Source organism: Saccopteryx bilineata, chromosome 1 (genome assembly GCF_036850765.1).
Source record: "Saccopteryx bilineata isolate mSacBil1 chromosome 1, mSacBil1_pri_phased_curated, whole genome shotgun sequence".
NCBI classification, from domain to species: domain Eukaryota; kingdom Metazoa; phylum Chordata; class Mammalia; order Chiroptera; family Emballonuridae; genus Saccopteryx; species Saccopteryx bilineata.
In genome coordinates this window covers 34667559-34685185 of record NC_089490.1, presented here as the reverse complement: position 1 = coordinate 34685185, position 17627 = coordinate 34667559, and the positions used below count along the sequence as shown (strand labels likewise).

General features: G+C 40.4%; 1 pseudogene; it reads left to right on the top strand.

Moving 5' to 3' along the window:
- The window catches only part of LOC136319186 (glyceraldehyde-3-phosphate dehydrogenase-like), a 62059-nt pseudogene extending 44910 nt beyond the window's left edge, over positions 1–17149 (top strand).
- Positions 17150–17627: the final 478 nt, after the last annotated feature.

Below are 17627 nucleotides of genomic sequence, written 5' to 3'. Positions count from 1 at the left end.
CTTGATCAGGTGAAAGCTGACTAGTTCCTACTGTCCCCTTACCCTCTGGCACTTGAATCACCAGCATCCTTCTGCGGTGATTCCTCTCCACGTGTGTAACTTTGGCCCAGAGGAAATGCTCCTGCAGCCTTAGCTGAACAAATTCTGCAGGTGCAAGTGCAGTGGTCTGTCAGGTCATTACATCCCAGTGTCCGAGAAGGTAACTGCCACCGTGTCTGCCTCTCTTTTCTCCACAGTCATAGCCAGATGACCCTCGTCTTCAGCTGAGTAGATATTTTTTTGGGAATAAGCAGACATGAGCTCCAGGAGAAGCATGTCTAACTCTCCACAGGGGTCCCTGAAGCCCCTTTTCTAGATTTTAGAAGAAAGAAACACACTCTCTTTACTCCTGCTCCATGTCACTAGGAAAAGGGAGACTCAACACACATTAAGAACTCTAACACAGGGGTCGGAAACCTTTTAGGCTGAGAGAGCCATGAACGCCACATATTTTAAAACGTAATTCCATAAGAGCCATACAACGACCTGTGTACGTTATGCATTATCCAATAAAAATTTGGTGTTGTACCGGAGGACAGCTGTGAGTGGCTCCAGCCACCCGCAACCATGAACATGAGCAGTAGGAAATGAATGGATTATAATACATGAGAATGCTTTATATTTTTAACATTATTTTTTTTATTAAAGATTTGTCTGCGAGCCAGATGCAGCCATCAAAAGTGCCACATCTGGCTCGCCAGCCAGAGGTTCCCGACCCCTGCTCTAACACATTATCTTTAAGACACCAACTCAATCTTTCATACCCTTAATGAGGAACAAGAGCTAACAGTTGCCAGACTGGATTGTAAACACCTCCACAGAAGTCTTCTATGGTGGTTTAACACCTCACTCTCAAAGGCAGAGTTGTCTGTGGCCATACCACCCTGAATGCACTTAATCTCACCAAATACAGAGTATCTGACGGCGCATGCTTGGGGCGGCAGCTGAAAGTAGAACTGATGTGGTTCCAGTTCCATCATGCTACCTGTGAGGCCACAGACAACATGGACAATCTTTCTTCCATATGGGAGCCTCTTAAAGACCCTTTGAAAGAACCCATAGACTCTTTGGAGTTTTCGAGTCACTTATATCTATTATGGAATCTGAAATTCCTCTAGAAGGTAAGGCACTAAATGATATAGAAGTAACTTTTTCAAAGTTCTGCACAGAAAGTTCTTTTGACCACAAATCCAGTGCCCAACCATAAGGTGAAAAATTTTGAAGCAAGTGAAACTGTTTGGTCAAATAGAATAAAAAGATACTGAAGTAGATACTTTCATTCTATCTACCAAACTATGAAGGACCCTCGAAAAAACAACCTCCTCCCTAATGTAGTGATTCCTATTGGAGAAGCCTAAGTATGTGTGTTTTGGAAAAAGTATTCCAGGTGATTTTTCTGATGCATAAAGCCCCCTACTTCCTTCTGCTTTTCTCCTCCATACTATCTTCAACCCATACTTTTCCTCAAGAAACATTGCTCTAATCAGGCTGAGAAAAATGGCGGTAGTGAATTAAGACAGTTAACCAAAAACTTGAGATAAAATACTATTTGCAACCCAGAAACAACTAGCTGTTTATACACATAGCCTGTATGTACTTGTTAATGTGTAGAGAGCTGAGAACCAAAATAAAAAATTAAAAATTAAAAAAGCCAGGGTCCATGCTTTGGTTATTTATCCTGATATACTTAACTACCGAGCACTTTGGAAAGTATTACATAAAATAGACCAGAGATAAAGAGGTAGCCGCCTGTGACCTTTCTCTTGTCCTTATATTTAATTTCCTTTTGTTTTTCTCATTCAATTTTTCTCCTGTCAAGTTGCAGCATTAAAAGAGATTGAAGAAAGCAATCCTATGAAATAATTTAGGTGTAAACAATTTTATTTGACTTAGGGATTCTTTAACACACAAATCTGAACTCAGTCGGAATATTTAGAACACATGGTCACTATGGCAGAAGCCCCAGGAGAGAGAACAAGAAAAGGTAATTTTTAAATTTTTGTGTGTATGCAGCAGAGCAGTGGTTTCCAACCGCAGACCCGTGGACTGGTGACTGTCCACTAAAGAGTTAACCCCTGTGATGTTCTGTGAAGATTAGAGACCCAGGGAGCCTAGTTGAATTTGCTTATGCTCAGGGTGATTGCTACCTATCAATCTTTTTTTTTTTTTTTTTGTATTTTTCGGAAGCTGGAAACGGGGAGAGACAGTCAGACAGACTCCCGCATGCGCCCGACCGGGATCCACCCATCACGCCCACCAGGGGCAACCCTCTGCCCATCCTGGGCATCGCTATGTTGCGACCAGAACCACTCTAGCACCTGACGCAGAGGCCAAGGAGCTATCCCCAGGACCAGGGCCATCTTTGCTCCAATGGAGTCTTAGCTGCGGGAGGGGAAGAGAGAGACAGTGAGGAAGGAGAGGGGTAGGGGTGGAGAAGCAGATGGGCGCTTCTCCTGTGTGCCCTGGCTGGGAATCGAACCTGGGACTTCTGCACGCCAGGCCGACACTCTACCACTGAGCCAACCGGCCAGGGCTGCCACCTATCAGTCTTTATCATTGATGAAAATACTACTGAGGTTTTATTAGAGATCTTTGGAACTTATAGTCTCCTTCAAACAGCCTTTTGCACTGTGAGAGCATTTACAAATTATGCATAATAGATAAAAAGCATTCAGACAAACTATGTATACTGCTCACAAAAATTAGGGGATATTTCAAAATGAATAAGAAGCTATAAAATATCCCCTAATTTTTGTGAGCAGTATAGTATTCAATGCTTCGTACATGTGGAATTCAAAAATCAAGCACCAGTTTGTCCCATGTTGCACTGTTAAGCGCAGCAACAAAAACACTTTTTTCATTGCGTGTTTCCATTTGCAGCTGGCTAGGTCACCAGTCCCCAAGTGTACAAAGGTTTAAAACCGGAGTGACGTCACGGAAATGGCGCCATGAGAAGCGCGTCGACAGCTCTCCCCTAAATCACAACAAATTTATCAACTAGAAACAGAAAAATTTATCCTCGGAGCATTCCGGAGTTCCACACAAACTGAAAGCAAAAGGACTGTTATCACTTGAATCTGAGAGACGAGGGTGTGGAGGAAGGTACCGCAGCGACGCTCATTCAAGCCGCCAGGGAGTGCGCCCGCGGTGAGTCAGCCCATATACTTGGGAACCGCAAGCCGCTGCTCGCGGCCGCGAGCCCGCGAGCTGCCGTGAACCCCCGCGAACCGCCACCGCGAGCTGCTGCGAGCCCCCGCGGAACCGCCACCGCGAGCGGCCGCCACGAGCCGCCTTGCGCGCGCCCGGTCAGGTTGAGCACCGCTGACGTTCCCAGCGGCCCGCACACTGCGAGTGGGGGTCGCCGGCCACCGGTGCCCTGAGCGCCCCATTCGCGCGCGTGCCTTGGGCATTCCACGCGCGCAGGGCGCCCTACTGGCCCGCACACCCAGGGGGCTCCATTATCCTGCTCCTGGTGCGGTCCAGCCGCCAGCGGCTGGGCGAGCGGGAGAGGCTTGGGAGATTCTCTCCGTGGGCGGGGCACCTCACCCAGCCATTCAAGCTAACAATCAAGCGTTGGGGGAGGGGTGCGCGCAGGCAGCCTAAAATACCTTCTGAAACACAGCTGCGACCCAATCACTGAAATTAGCTTAACCCATAAAATCTGCGCACCCTCGGTTCTAATTGATAAGATCTCTCTCAGTTCAGCGATCCAAGACAAGAGGCGTGATATTTTTTAGTGCCTCTCGCTAAAGGGGCGGGGGCAACTGCTGATTGATAGAGCCTCCATATTCAGGGATAAACGCTAACAAGAAGGACTTGGCAGATAATAAGGTCTATACTACACTAGTCGTAAGCAGAGACTAGTGCCTCTTCTTCCCTGCAAAAACAGGCTACAAAGTGTGGAAAGCCTGGGTTGAGAGGTCCAACTAAATAATAGGCGCTGAACAGTCACCTTGACAACAATTGACTCCCACCCCCGCCTAATTACACTGGAGGCCCTGACTCTCAGAGCCTTTCCCAAAGCCTTGCACTGAGGGGGGATAGAGTGGGGATTTCCCAGCTCTTTGAGCCTCTTACTCCCCAGGCAGAAGCAGTTGCAGCCTTAAAGCTGGATCACCAGGCTGCTAATTCAGAAAGGGGGGACTAGGAGAGAGAATCCAGGAAAGCAAACTCTCTCATCGTTGGACCCTGCAAACGCCAACAAGCCTTTACTTCCAGCAAGACTAAAGCCAATTATATGACATTGCCATAGAATCCCATCAACTGCAAATCCCTAACTAAGAGTGACACAGGGGCAGAGCCTGGGGTACAGAGTCACCGACTAGGAAGAGGGAGAGAAAAGAAAAAGGAAGAAGTTAACCTCTCAAAATCAAGAAAAACCCACAGACTTTACAACTTGATCCACTAATTTTTTTGTTGTTGTTGTTGTTGTTGTTGCTTGTTTGTTCTATCTTTTTGCCTTTATTTCCTCCACCTCGGTCCTTCTATTCTCTGCCCATCTTATGCTTCCCCTTTCTTGAACTACACTACCCATGAGTGTTGCATTTTATTTTTCTTCTTCATCCTCACCCTCCTTTAAGGTAATACTCCAAAACACTTAACTCTCACTCTCTCCTCTTTTGTTTTTTTTTTTTTTTGTCTTGCTTTATTTTGTTTTTTTCTCCTATTTTATTTCTTCCTTCGTTTTTCTCTTTTTCTTACTTTTTCCTTTCTATTCGTTTTTTCTTATCTCATTTTACTTTCCTCCCATATAATCCTCAATCACGAACAAATTAGTTAATTTGGGACTCAAGGCTTTTTTTTGGTTTTATTTCTCTTTTTTGCTTTTGTTTTTATTTTTTTTCTCTCTTGTTTGTTTATTTTTGTGGCATTTTGGGTCCTCCCAACCCAAGGTCTCCATTGTATTTAGTCTTCGCTCCACTTAATACAACAGATTTTTACTTATTATTTTTATTTTTTCTTCTTTATTATTCTTTTTTGGTCCTTTTTTCTGATTCCCTCTTATCCCTCTCATTATATCTCTTAGTTGACCATCACTTACAAGCAAATCATCTTATGCTTGTCTAAGATTTTCTTCTTTTTTTTTTTTTTTTTTTTTTTTGCATTTAGTAGGTCCCTACTCCCTTTTTTTGCCCCTTGAACTCTTCACCCCAAATCAGGCCCTCCATTATAGGCACGATATTTCCCTGAGGAGGGGAGAGGAGGGAAAGAGAAGAGAGAAAAAAGGGGGAAATAATAAATTATTACTGTTTTTTTTGTGGGGTGTTTTACCTTTTTTTTTTTTTACTCTTTATTAATTCTAATTAGTGCTATCAATAAGACCACCCTCAGATGCCGATAAGAAAGAGGAAATCGAATATTATGGATACAAAAGAAAGAGAGGTAACACAAATAGATGTGGAAAAATCTATGGAGAAAAGACTTAACATATTGGAAGCCTTGGAGCTAAATGACAGAGAATTTAAACTAGAAATCTTAAAAATACTCAGAGATATACAAGAAAACACAGAAAGGCAATATAGGGAGATCAGAAAACAACTCAATGAACACAAAGAATATATTACCAAGGAAATTGAAACTATAAAAACAAATCAAACAGAAATGAAAAACTCAATTCACGAGCTGAAAAACGAGGTAACAAGCTTAGCTAACAGAACAGCCCAGATTGAAGATAGGATTAGTGAAATAGAAGACAAACAACTTGAGGCACAACAGAGAGAAGAAGAAAGAGACTCAAAAATAATAAAAAACGAGAAAGCCCTACAGGAATTGTCTGACTCCATCAGAAAGAATAACATAAGAATAATAGGTATATCAGAGGGAGAAGAGAAAGAAAATGGAATGGAGAATATACTCAAACAAATAATAGACGAGAACTTCCCAAGCCTGTGGAAGGAACTAAAGCCTCAAATTCAAGAAGCAAACAGAACACCAAGTTTTCTTAACCCCAACAAACCCACTCCAAGGCACATCATAATAAAGATGACACAAACCAATGACAAAGAAAAAATTCTCAAGGCAGCCAGGGAAAAGAAGAGTACAACATATAAAGGAAGGCCTATTAGATTATCATCAGATTTCTCAGCAGAAACTCTACAAGCTAGAAGAGAGTGGACCCCAATATTTAAAGCCCTGAAAGAGAGGAACTTTCAGCCAAGAATACTATACCCATCAAAGCTATCCTTCAAGTATGAAGGAGATATAAAAACATTCACAAATACAGAAAAGATGAGAGAATTTATCAACAGAAAGCCCCCACTCCAGGAAATACTAAGGGGGGTTTTCCAACCAGATTCAAAGAACAAAAGAAAACAACACCACAAGTAACAGCTCCACCAAGAACACAATAAAACCAAACTTAAACTGTGACAACAAAGGAAAAAAAGGGGGGAGAGGATGGAGATTAACAGTAGCAAAGGATGATGAAGTGCAGAAATACTTATAAGATAGGGTACTACAATGAATATGGTAGGTACCCTTTTCATTACTTAATGGTAACCACCCTTAAAAAAACCACCACAAAAACACTTGACTTAAAAAAGGTAGCAACAGAGGAAAGAAGTATGGAACACAAACAAACAAAAACAAATGATAGAAAAACAAAAGAGAAGAATCAAACTAGATACAAAACTAACAGAAAGCAATTTATAAAATGGCAGTAGGGAACCCACAAGTGTCCATAATTACACTAAATGTAAATGGATTAAACTTACCAATAAAAAGACACAGAGTAGCAGAATGGATTAAAAAACAAAATCCAACTATATGCTGCCTACAAGAAACACATCTAAGCAACAAGGATAAAAACAAATTCAAAGTGAAAGGCTGGAAAACAATACTCCAAGCAAACAACACCCAAAAAAAAGCAGGTGTAGCAATACTCATATCTAATAATGCTGACTACAAGACAGAAAAAGTACTCAGAGACAAAAATGGTCATTTCATAATGATTAAGGGGAAGTTGAATCAAGAAGACATAACAATCCTTAATATATATGCACCAAACCAAGGAGCACCAAAATATATAAGACAGCTCCTTATTGACCTTAAAACAAAAACTAACAAAAATACAATCATACTTGGAGACCTCAATACACCGCTGACGGCTCTAGATCGGTCATCCAAACAGAGAATCAATAAAGATATAGTGGCCTTAAACGAAATACTAGAACACCTGGATATGATAGACATCTAGAGGACACTTCATCCCAAAGCGACAGAGTATACATTTTTCTCTAGTGTACATGGAACATTCTCAAGAATTGACCATATGTTGGGTCACAAAGACAATATCAGCAAATTTAGAAAAATTGAAATTGTACCAAGCATATTTTCTGATCATAAAGCCCTGAAACTAGAATTCAACTGCAAAAAAGAGGGGAAAAAACCCACAAAAATGTGGAAACTAAACAACATACTTCTAAAAAATGAATGGGTCAAAGAAGAAATAAGTGCAGAGATCAAAAGATATATACAGACAAATGAAAATGAAAATACGACATATCAGAATCTCTGGGATGCAGCAAAAGCAGTAATAAGAGGAAAGTTCATATCACTTCAGGCCTATATAAACAAACAAGAGAGAGCCGAAGTAAACCACTTAACTTCACACCTTAAGGAACTAGAAAAAGAAGAACAAAGACAACCCAAAACCAGCCGAAGAAAGGAGATAATAAAAATCAGAGCAGAAATAAATGAAATAGAGAACAGAAAAACTATAGAAAAAATCAATAAAACAAGGAGCTGGTTCTTTGAAAAGATCAACAAAATTGACAAACCCTTGGCAAGACTCACCAAGGAAAAAAGACACAGGACTCAAATAAATAAAATCCAAAATGAAAGAGGAGAGATCACCACAGACATCATAGAAATACAAAGAATTATTGTAGAATACTATGAAAAATTATATGCCACCAAATACAACAACCTAGAAGAAATGGATAAATTCCTAGAACAATACAACCTTCCTAGACTGAGTCATGAAGAAGCAGAAAGCCTAAACAGACCAATCAGCAAGGAGGAAATAGAAAAAACTATTAAAAACCTCCCCAAAAATAAAAGTCCAGGCCCAGACGGTTATACTAGTGAATTCTATCAAACATTCAAAGAAGACTTGGTTCCTATTCTACTCAAAGTCTTCCAAAAAATTGAAGAAGAAGCAATACTTCCAAACACATTTTATGAGGCCAACATAACCCTCATACCAAAACCTGGCAAGGATGGCACAAAGAAAGAAAAATACAGACCAATATCTCTAATGAATACAGATGCTAAAATACTAAACAAAATACTGGCAAACCGAATACAACAACATATTAAAAAAATAATACATCATGATCAAGTGGGATTCATCCCAGAATCTCAAGGATGGTTCAACATACGCAAAACGGTTAACGTAATACACCATATCAACAAAACAAAGAACAAAAACCACATGATCTTATCAATAGATGCAGAAAAGGCTTTTGATAAAATACAACACAATTTTATGTTTAAGACTCTCAACAAAATGGGTATAGAAGGAAAATATCTCAACATGATAAAGGCCATATATGATAAACCATCAGCCAACATCCTATTAAACGGCATAAAACTGAGGACTTTCTACCTTAAATCAGGAACAAGACAGGGTTGTCCACTCTCTCCACTCTTATTCAACGTGGTGCTAGAAGTTCTGGCCAGAGCAATCAGACAAGACAAAGAAATAAAAGGCATCCATATCGGAAAAGAAGAAGTAAAGCTATCACTTTTTGCTGATGATATGATCCTATACATCGAAAACCCGAAGGACTCCACAAAAAGATTATTAGAAACAATAAACCAATACAGTAAGGTCGCAGGATACAAAATTAACATACAAAAGTCCATAGCCTTTCTATATGCCAACAATGAAATATTAGAAAACGAACTCAAAAAAATAATCCCCTTCACGATTGCAACAAAAAAAATAAAATACCTAGGAATAAACATAACAAAGAACGTAAAGGACCTATATAATGAAAATTACAAAGCATTGTTAAGGGAAATCGAAAAAGATACAATGAGATGGAAAAATATTCCTTGTTCTTGGATAGGAAGAATAAATATAATCAAAATGGCCATATTACCCAAAGCAATATACAAATTTAATGCAATTCCCATCAAAATCCCTATGAGATTTTTTAAAGAAATGGAACAAAAAATCATCAGATTTATATGGAACTATAAAAAACCCCGAATAGCCAAAACAATCCTAAGGAAAAAGAATGAAGCTGGGGGCATTACAATACCTGACTTTAAACTATATTATAGGGCCACGATAATTAAAACAGCATGGTATTGGCAGAAAAATAGACACTCAGACCAATGGAACAGAATAGAAAGCCCAGAAATAAAACCACATATATATGGTCAAATAATCTTTGATAAAGGGGCCAACAACTCACAATGGAGAAAAGAAAGCCTCTTCAACAAATGGTGTTGGGAAAACTGGAAAGCCACATGCAAAAGAATGAAACTCGACTACAGCCTGTCCCCGTGTACTAAAATTAATTCAAAATGGATCAAAGACCTAAATATAAGACCTGAAACAATAAAGTACATAGAAGAAGACATAGGTACTAAAATCATGGACCTGGGTTTTAAAGAACATTTTATGAACTTGACTCCAATGGCAAGAGAAGTGAAGGCAAAGATAAATGAATGGGACTACATCAGAATTAAAAGTTTTTGCTCAGCAAGAGAAACTGATATCAAAATAAACAGACAACCAACTATATGGGAACTGATATTTTCAAACGACAGCTCAGATAAGGGCCTAATATCCAAAATTTACAAAGAACTCATAAAACTCAACAACAAACAAACAAGCAATCCAATAAAAAAATGGGAAGAGGACATGAACAGACACTTCTCCCAGGAAGAGATACAAATGGCCAACAGATATATGAAAAGATGCTCAGCTTCATTAGTTATTAGAGAAATGCAAATCAAAACTACAATGAGATACCACCTCACCCCTGTTAGATTAGCTATTATCAACAAGACGGGTAATAGCAAATGTTGGAGAGGCTGTGGAGAAAAAGGAACCCTCATTCACTGTTGGTGGAACTGTAAAGTAGTACAACCATTATGGAGGAAAGTATGGTGGTTCCTCAAAAAACTGCAAATAGAACTACCTTATGACCCAGCAATCCCTCTACTGGGTATATACCCCAAAACCTCAGAAACATTGATACGTGAAGACACATGTAGCCCCATGTTCATTGCAGCACTGTTCACAGTGGCCAAGACATGGAAACAACCAAAAAGCCCTTCAATAGAAGACTGGATAAAGAAGATGTGGCACATATACACTATGGAATACTACTCAGCCATAAGAAATGATGACATCAGATCATTTACAGCAAAATGGTGGGATCTTGATAACATTATAAGGAGTGAAATAAGCAAATCAGAAAAAAACAAGAACTACATGATTCCATACATTGGTGGAATATAAAAATGAGACTAAGAGACATGGACAAGAGTGTGGTGGTTACCAAGGGTGGGGGGGGAGGGAGGACATGGGAGGGAGGGAGGGAGAGTTAGGGGGAGGGGGAGGGGCACAGAGAACTAGATAGAGGGTGACGGAGGACAATCTGACTTTGGGCGAGGGGTTTGCAACATAATTTGATGACAAAATAACCTAGACATGTTTTCTTTGAATATATGTACCCTGACTTATTAATGTCATCCCATTACCATTAATAAAAATTTATTAAAAAAAAAAAAAAAAAAAAAAAAAACAACAAAAGCTATATGATAACCCAGGGATAATAGAAACTGAATTATACAAAATCTGGATCCTTACTGTTTTGAATGAACAGAATTGACACCCTAGGTTAGGACAGCATTTTTCCAGACTAACTTGTGAGCAATAAATAATTTCATTCTTGTTTAAACACTAAAAAAAAAAAAAAAAAAAAAAAAAAAAAAAAAAAAAAAGGTTTAAAACCACAGCAGTAGAGAGAGTGTATCAAGCTGTGGGAAGAGACAAGTAAAAGGAAATGATGTCAGTGATTATGCATTAAATATAGAAGATATATAAGAATGTAATACCTGGAAATGGGTTTCTGCCCCCCAAAAATGTAAGCTATGTGCCACTGGCTCTGGGACCAGGCAACAAGTGGACACTCAAAGGGCGCAAGAAGATGGTTGGTGAGAGTCCGCTGGAAAGTCTAGCAACAGCGACACCTGTGGTCATGTGGTGCACAAGAAGGGTACCTAAATGGACTCATGGACCGAGCTGAGGAAGTTGCTGGGCAGAAGGGAACAGATGCCTACCTCCCTGCAGGTACCTATAACAGCATATGAGAAAAAAAAAAAGATGAAATTTTAAAAGAACTATTCAGCTTTCAAGCAGAATTAAAATATATATATATATATATATATATATATATATGCAAGCCAACACTCACATGGTTTGAAAATAAACATAATTCCATATTTTCAAGGACATAGCTTAAGGAAAAGCTCAAACTCGGGGCGCCACTAGTCAAGGATGACTTCCAGATAAAGAATTCAAGGCCTGCCTGTAAGTCCATTTGTTAAGACCTCAGAAATATTAAGAGTGTGGCTAGGAAAAACTGTAAGAATCATAAAGCTATGCTTCCAAGAACTTCTCAGTTAGGCAACAGGGCTTTTTAGAATCCTAATGGCATTATCCTATAGCAGCCTCAGAAGAAGCCAAAAGGTAGAGAAAGAGCCTAAGAAAGAAAATATTGGTGTGGTTTTTGCCTAAAGAAGTTTATTATAAATTAGTATCTAAGAAACCCCAGAAGTTTATAAAGTAATTTTATTTGCTTGGATGGAACACTTCAAAATACGAAGATAATTTTGGATAATAACCTTCTATGAGAAGGAAGCAGGTTAAGGAAACTACTCAGCTTCAAACAGGGGACACAAAGAAAAAAGGATAATTTTGACAAAACCAAAAGCCCAGAAAGCAGAGTCAAGAACTGCGGGGGGGGGGGGGGGGACCATCCCACGGAGCAGAACTGGGCTGTAACCAAGGAACTGGCAGAATGTGGTCACTGGATTTTAGAATTTCTATGGACTAGTGACAGCATATTCCTTTCAGAATGGGAATGTCTATTGGGGTGACATTATCTCTGAGCCGACATTGTGTATTGGGGGTGTGTGTGAGAATGCTAACACATCGGGGAGGTCATGGCTCTTCAACTAGAAAGTCACTGCACTTGAGAGACTGCACTCAAGGAGCTGTGCTGCACCTGGACTTGGAGCTGATAGCAGGGCTTGACCAGATAGCCAACATGCTAGGTTTGTAGGCCATAAAGTCTCTGCCACAGCTACTCAACTCTGCCTTTGCAGCACGAAAGCAGCCGTACATCACCTACACATTAATGGGCATGTCTGTGTTCCAATAAAACTTTACTTATGCAAATAGGTGGTAGGCCATAGTCTGCCAATCCCTGAAGAGATTTTGGTGATCTTAGATGGAGTATTTTGCATATGAGAGGAATATCAGTAATTTGAGCAGATTAAAGATGGCCACGAATTCTTTGACACTCCTCCCTGAGAACCCGGGCAGGCTCTCTGGCTGCTGTGACCAATAGAATACAGCAGAAGTGACGTTGTGCCAGTTTCCCTGCCCGTAAGACTGGCAGCTTCCATGACTTATCTCTGGTGACTTTCATTCTTAGAGCCCTGAGCCATGGTGGAAGAATTCCAATCTCCTTCTGGAGAGGAAGCATTGACCACCTAGTGAGGGAGGTGGGTTCAGGGGAGCCATTGCGGTCAAGACACTGAGCATGTGACTGAAGTGACTGTGCACCCTCCAGACAAGGTTTGTTAAATACTATCAAGTGACCTCGGTCAACATGACGGGCAGCAGAAGAATCACCCAACCAAGAGCTGCCTGAATTCCTGACCCACAAAGTCAGAAGATATGATAAAGCACTTGTTCTTTAAGCCACTACATTTTGGGAAATTTTATTACACATAAATGTGTAGAAAACACACATACACCAATATTAAGAACAGTTCAAGGACAACGGGGAATTTAAATTTGTAGTTTTCTTTTGTTTTGTGTTTTATGATTTATTATATTTTTTAAGTTTTTAAAAATAAGCCTGAGTATTTTCCCCTGTCAGAGATAGCAATTGAGAGGCAAATCTGGACTCAAATAATGAGGAATGAATGGTCACATGACCCTTAAGAGAGAGCAATTATTTTTGCTGCTCTAAGAGAAAGAGCATGCAAGAAGGCTGACACAGGAGCTTTATCAGAGCCAGGAGGAAAGTTGATTAGGATCCGGCAGTGAAACTGAAGGAAAAGAGGCAGATCCTTTTAAATGTTACCCCAAAATTGATGGAAGTCGCTCTCTTCATCTTTTGCATTTACATTCAGAAAGATGTGAAAAGGCCCAAGGATCAGACCCAGTGGCAGCAGGACTGGAGCTCCATTCTTCTATTTCCATCTTAAATTTAAGGAATCGGTGAATATAAGAACAGAAACATTTTTGCAGTCCATCAGACTCCTGGGGACAATATTTGTGGGTGTTTTTCTCCAAAATAGATTCTTTTATTCTAATAATCTTTAAACACTGGAGTGTTCCTAAAAATAAGCCATCTGCCTTTTTTTTTTTCTTTTAGCTTTATAATCGCTTTATTGTGAACAAGTCTCAAGCAAGAATAGAGAGGCTGGACATTACTTGGACCCACTGAGACAATCTTTCTCAGTAGAGACAATCTTTGTCAGCCATTTTTGGCAGAAAAGTCCTCTGGAGGAGTATCACTCGCCCAGTTTGGGTCATTTGCTCACTCCTGAACCGCTCATTGCAGTCAGGGCATAGTTCACTTTTTTTTTTAATTAATTTTAATGGGGTGACATTGATAAATCAGGGTACATATGTTCAGAGAAAACATCTCCAGGTTATTTTGATATTTGATTATGGTGCATTCCCATCACCTGAAGTCCAATTGCCTTCCATCACCTTCTAACTGGTTTTCTTTGTCCCCTCCCCCTCCTGTAACCATCACACTCTTGTCCATGTCTCTGAGTCTCATTTTTATGTCCCACCTATGTATGGAATCATATAGTTCTTAGTTTTTTCTGATTTACTTATTTCGCTTTTAATCTACGACAGCCACCATGTCTATCCCCAGTCACTTTGTTTTCAAACATAGATGCCAAACTAGAATATTTTTATGGTGATATAAGCATTTTTGCTACATATAATATATATAATATCAAAAGTCAAAGGCTGCCTCATAATAAATATCTTAGGAGCAAATTAACTGTCTCCAAGGTGACTTTTTAGGGAGGGGAGCAAGAGAAACCCTTATTCTCTTCAGCAAAATGTCCAGACAATCTGTACTTCTCTTGCTATAATATTTTAATAAGCCATCATGTCAATTAAGTAATTTGCTTTCTAAGACATTAACTCTTAAAGGCAAATATTTTACCTTATTTGCAACACCCAATATTTTTTTAAATGTTACATTTCTTTTCTTTTTCTTTCCTGATCTGCCCTTACATGGTAACAATGGATAGCTTATTGATGTCCACTGGAAATTTAAATTCTTGCTTTGATTCTCTAGCAAGAGAGAGACAAGACACCTTTAATGAAGGACAACAGATCGCATAAGAGAAACTAATGAAAAGAACAGGATGAGGCCCCAAAGGTGCCTAATACATTGTGAATTCCATTATAAATAAAATCTGATGATTTTTTTTTAGTTTCTTATCAGATGCATCCTCTAAGCTTGTCTCTCATTCCTGCTGCAGGAAATTCTTCACTGACACGGAATTGAAGAAATAGTTATTTTCCCCAACTGATGTTTTATATTTCCGGCAAGATGACTTTCAGCATGCAAACTGGATGCATCAAAAATCATTCTGAAGCAAGACCAGAGCTTCAGAACTCTTTTCGCAATTTCAAAATGAGTATCCCTCCCAGAGGAAAACATAAGCCACACCAACGCTGGAGAAATAGCTTAGACATTTCTTTCTCGCCTGATTAACTGCTTAGATTAAAGAACTGTCTGTTTTTCCCCCAATTTTGAAATGGGTAAAAAGTGAAAAGGCAAAAGAAAAGAAGTTGACAAACTTGTGACCATAGTAGCATCGAGGCCCAAACAGACAGGAATGGGCTAATAAACCAGGAAAGACTGACATCATAATGATATCAAATAAGTACATCAGGACTCCCCAAACTTTTTACACAGGGGGCCAGTTCACTGTCCCTCAGACCGTTGGAGAGCCGTACTATAAAAAAAAAAACAACTATGAACAAATCCCTATGCACACTGCACATATCTTATTTTAAAGTAAAAAACAAAACAGGAACAAATACAATATTTAAAATAAAGAACAAGTAAATTTAAATCAACAAACTGACCAGTATTTCAATGGGAACTATGCTCCTCTCACTGACCACCAATGAAAGAGGTGCCCCTTCTGGAAGTGCGGCGGGAGCCGGATAAATGGCCTCAGGGGGCCGCATGTGGCCCACGGGCCGTAATTTGGGGACCCCTGAAGTACATAGTGCTTACTGCATATCAGCGCTATTATAAGCCCTGTTTGTACAGTAACTCATTGGATCCTCACAGCAGAAGTAATTTTGATTTCCATTTTACAGATGAGGAAATTGAGCCACAAAAAGGTTAAGTAAATTGCTCACATGGTATAAACACAGGCAGCTAGGACAACTAAAACTGTCCTGTGGATCTGGAAGTGGGGGCGGAGAGACTCCATCCTTCCTTATCTTTTCCAAAGTCTTAAGGGTGGTGAAAGAAATGCTTCCCGGTGTGATAAAAAAAAAAGGCATCACTGACTCAGGCTTCATAAATCATCTGCTAGGAATTCCACGAGAAAGCACAACAATGGTCTGGCTCCAATCATCTCCCCTGCTATTCCAATAGACCAAGATGTTTAGATATACTTCTTTGAAGTTTTTATAGAAAAACTAGGTTTACAGACAATATGTTTGGAGAGGGAAACCTAGAAAGAGCATTTCTGCACATCCCAGTCCAACACTCTATCCACTGCACCACCGCCTGGTCGAAAGAGCATTTCTGTGTTTCAGCAGTGAACGTGTTTTTTTTATGGACACAGGAATTTTTGTCACGGAGAGTCAACTGGGTCCCCGTGAAAGTTACTCAGTGTCTCTGTCCCTCACGTTTGACAGGCAGCCACTTCTTCCTGTGCAGTGCCAGCTGCGGCCCTGAGATGTGACAGTGAAGATCGGAGTGAACGGATTTGGTTGTATTGAGCACCTGGTCACCAGGGCTGTTTTTAACTCTGACCAAGTGGATGTTGTTACTGTCAGTGACCTTTTCATTCACCTCAACCACATGCTCTGCAAGTTCCAGTATGATTCCACCCAGGCAAAGATCCCGCCAACATGTAATGGCATGAGGCTGGTGCTGAATATGATGTGGAATCTGCAGATGTCCCCTCCACCTTACAGAAAGCTGGGACTCACTTTGAAGTATGGAGCCAAAAGGGTCATTATCTCTGCCCCTGCTGCAGGTGCCCCCATATTTGCGATGGGTGTGAACCATGAAAAGTATGACAACTCCTTCAAGATTATTAGCAATGCCTCCTGCACTTTCAACTGCTTGGCCCCACTGCTCAAGGTCATCTGTGACAACTTTGGCATCATGGATGGACTCATGACCACACTCTATGCCATCACTGCTCCTGAGAAGACTGTGGATGGCCCCTCTGGGAAGCTGTGACGTGATGGCTGAGGGGCTGCCCAGAACGTCATCCCTGCTTCTACTGGAGCTACCAAGGCTGTGGGCAAGGTAATTTCTGAGCTGAATGGGAAGCTCACTGGCATGGTGTTCTGTGTCTCCACCCTCAGTGCATATACCGTGGATCTGACCTGCCACCTGGAGAAAACTGCCAGTAGTGGTGAAGCAGGTGTCAGACGGGTCCCTCAAGGACATCCTGGCTATACTGAAGACTAAGTTGTCCCCTGCCACTTTAACAGTGATACCCACCCTCCACCTTTGATAATGGGGCTGATACTGCCCTCAAGGACCACTCCCTTCCCGATATGACAGTGAATTTGGTTATAACAGGACAGTGGACCCGATGGTCTATGACCTCTAAGGAGTAAGAACCTTCTGGGCCACCAGCTCCAGCGAGAGGAAGAGAGGCCCTCAGCTACTGGGAAGTCCTTGTCCCAAATCAACCCCCCAACACACTGAGAAGCTCCTGACCTCTACAGTTTCCATCCCCTTGACAGACTCCTGGACAAAGGGGAAGACTCAGGGAGCCCCACTTGTCATGAACCATCTATAAAGTTTACTGTACCCCCCCATAAAGAAAATGATCCAATATCCACAGGTCCACAAAGTTATCATATAAAAGCTATAAGTCATTAGGGAAAACTAAATCTGCCTAATTGTGTACTATAGTTGGAGCTCTTGTCAACATGATGAACTTAGAAAGATGTCTGTCCGAATAGATTTTGTTTTCATGGCTAAATAGAAACTACAAGTTACCTTGAAAGGAAAACATACTTACATCTATCTTTTTACATGGCAAATAGTTTTCCTAAGAATTCATTTTGTTTCAAATTACTATTTTTCTGG